General features: G+C 43.0%; 1 pseudogene; it reads right to left on the reverse strand.

Moving 5' to 3' along the window:
- Positions 1-2165: 2165 nt before the first annotated feature.
- On the reverse strand, positions 2166-3288 carry LOC101976359 (olfactory receptor 5AK3-like; annotated as a pseudogene).

Here is a 3288-nt window from a genome sequence, read left to right on the forward strand (position 1 = left end):
CCCTAAGGGGAAATACGCAAACCATAGCACTAAGTGTCTAGGATTAGTCTAAGAAATGTGTGATTTGTTTGGTGGGGAATGTTGGAGATACCATCCATTCATTGTTATGGTTTGGATTTGAGGTGCCACAGCCTGGCTGGGCACAAGATCACGAGCCACTCACAGCTTTGTAGATTCAAACAGCAATTCTTTATTCCCGAACTCACACCGGCCCTCTACAAACACGTTCTGGGGAAATTCAGGTTCTGCCCGCAAAATTCACCTACTCCACCAGGCTTTGAATCCCAAATACTTTCTGAATCCCAGGAGAACTCAACGGGAATTCAGGCAGCAGGATACGCCCTATTCCCAGCAGGAATAACCTTAAACCTGGAACCGCCCTAAACCCAGATTGTCCTAAACCGGAAACGCCCTAAACCCAAGGAGCGGGATACTCCCTAAAACCTACAGGATACACCCTAAACCTGGATCCGCCCTAATCCAGTAGGATCCTCCCTAAACCCGGATCCACCCTGGTCCTTGAGCAGGGTCACCTTTCTCAAACATACATGCAATGTCACAGTGAATGTCCAAGGCAAGTCCATTTCCACGAGTCCTTCCTCTAAGCAACATGGGGTACGCTGGCAAGGAAATTTCGATGCGTCATTCCTACTTGGCAATGGCCCTCAGCAATGAGGTGCCCCCCAAACGCTCCCAAGTGAAACAATGCAAGAAGGTTCAGAGGAGAAGTGATTGGGTTGTGAGAGTCTTAACCCAATCAGTGAATTAATTCCCATAGGGATTAACTGAGTGATAAACAAAGAGGTAGGTTGTACCTGGAGGAGGTGGGAATCGGGGCGTGGCTTGGGGTACATATTTGTATCTGGCAATTGGAGACCTCTTTCTCTGCTTTCTGATTATTATGTGAGCTGCTTTCCTCCACTACCTTTTTCTACCATGATGTTCTGTCTCACCAGAGCCCCGAGGAATTAATTCACATGGCCTTCTATGGACTAAGACCTCTGAAACTGTAAGCCCTCAAATAAACTTTTCCTCCTCTACAATTGAGCAGATTGAGTTCTTTCATTGCAGGGGGTGAAAAAACTGACTCAGTCATTCATCATTGCCAGAATGGGGCACGACTCCTCTTGGTTAATGACATCTCTGGTCATGCTCTTTTTTATGGCCCTAGTTTGCCTGTGCCAGTAAATAATTCTGTCCATGCGTCTTCTGTCAACTCATAACACAAACAAACACTCAAACCTCAAAAACAAAAAGAAGACAACATCAGTAATAACAAAATAGAAACAACTCTTGGAGATTCTCCCAAGGCTTTCTCAAGCTACAAAGCTCCATCCACATATTTATTCCATAAACTGTGTATGATAAAACTGAGAACATCAGACACTGAGGATTTGGGGGAATGGATCTTATCACTTGTGTCTTGTTGTTCCTTATTCCAGTCTTCACATTTAAAGTGACAGAAACATTCTTTAAAATTTCATTCTGTGGGTTGATTTGTGATAACAGTGTTTGATGTTGGTACAGGTAGTTACCTCTCTTAATAAGCTTGCAAAGCTATGGCTGTGGTTTCCCTCTTTAACCCAGAAAAGGCTGGACCCAGCTGCTGGCTGCTACTTCCAACTCCTATGAGAGTGCTCTGTTTAGGTTTCTGAGCTTTTGTTTGGCCAGAAAAAAAAAACCTCAACAAATGTATGAGTAAAACAAAAAGTATTTACTCAACAAATATTTATTGAGCAATGATAATATGTTAAGGACATGCTGGATGTTGGGAATCCAGTATTGAGCAAGATGTCTTCATTATCTTTATGCGTCTGTACTGGTGTGGACATTCATTTCTCTGGGTGGCAGGATGAATCACACTGTCATTGTGGAGTCAACAAAGAAGGAAATTAACCATTAGAAAGATGTCACAGCATTTCCGGTGTAATTAGGCAGCTCTCTATGCCTAGTCCTTCTCTATGCTTGATCTGGCTTTAAACTAGTTCAGTACCAGTACTTCCTGGGAGGCAGTTTTTTTTAGTTCCTACTCTGATTCCCACATTTGAAGATTGCTTTCTTGAATGAAAATGTATTGGCTTAAGATGTGAACATGTCTTCCTATCTTAGAAATGTTGAACTGTGGTAGAACATCTCCACTGGATGCTCTCACGTACTGAACACTTTCATCTCCTGTTTCTCAGGCTGTAGATCAGGGGGTTCACATGGGAATGACCATGCCATCAAATGCAGAGGCCACTTTCCTATTCTCCTGGGCATTCTCAGAATGAGGCTGTGAGTACATGTAAGCAAGGGCGCCATAGAAAATGGTCACCGCTGTCAGGTGGGAGGCACAGGTGGAGAAGGTCTTCCTCCCTGCAGCTGGAGCTACCAAGCTCCATTCACATATTTATTCCATAAACTATATATTACAAAACTGAGAACATCAAGACAGCGAGGATTTGAGGGAATGGATCTTCTCACTTGTGTCCAGTCTTCACATTTAAAGTGACAGAAACATTCTTTAAAGTTTCATTCTGTGGGTTGATTTGTGATAACGGTGTTTGATGTTGGTACAGGCAGTTGCTTCTCCCAATAAGCTTGGCAAAGCTATGGCTGTGGTAAAAGACGTAGAAGACATCTTTGGGATGGTGGTCATGATATAAATGTAGAAGATGACGATCAACACAGTGAACATCAAGTTAAATCCCACAAACACCACAAGTAGCATGATACTGATATCCGTGTTGCAGCATGAAGAGTGAGATTTGGGGGACATTACAGAAAATCACTGATGCTGTTGGACTTATAGAAGGACATTGAAACAGTAAGTCCTGTGTGGACAGAGGCATTTATTGAACCAATGAGAATCTAACTGTGAATTGGCTGAGGACTGTTCAAGACAGAATCATGGGACAGCAAAGTGGCTTACAGATGGTTATCTAAGGGTCAACTGCCTTGGCTGGTAACTGACACTGGTCGCCCACTTTGCAAGAACCAATTGCATTACCCAGCCTCTTAATGATAAGGACTTGTTTTCTATGATGAAGTTTTTCAGCATCTTGGGATCTGGGATCGATAGCAGTTGTGCAACAGACATCACTAAAGCCAAATGTTGCAAGAAAAAGTACATGGATATTTGGAGTCTGGAATCTGTCCTAATGAGCAAGGGTTATTCCAGTATCCCCGACCATGGATGTCATGTAGATCATGAGAAATGATGAATAGGACACTCTGAAACTCATCATGTTGGACACCAAATCCCAGAAGGTAGAATTCAGTCACTTCAGTGCTATGTCTTTATGTCAT

Source organism: Ictidomys tridecemlineatus, chromosome 4, assembly GCF_052094955.1.
Source record: "Ictidomys tridecemlineatus isolate mIctTri1 chromosome 4, mIctTri1.hap1, whole genome shotgun sequence".
Lineage (NCBI taxonomy): Eukaryota > Metazoa > Chordata > Mammalia > Rodentia > Sciuridae > Ictidomys > Ictidomys tridecemlineatus.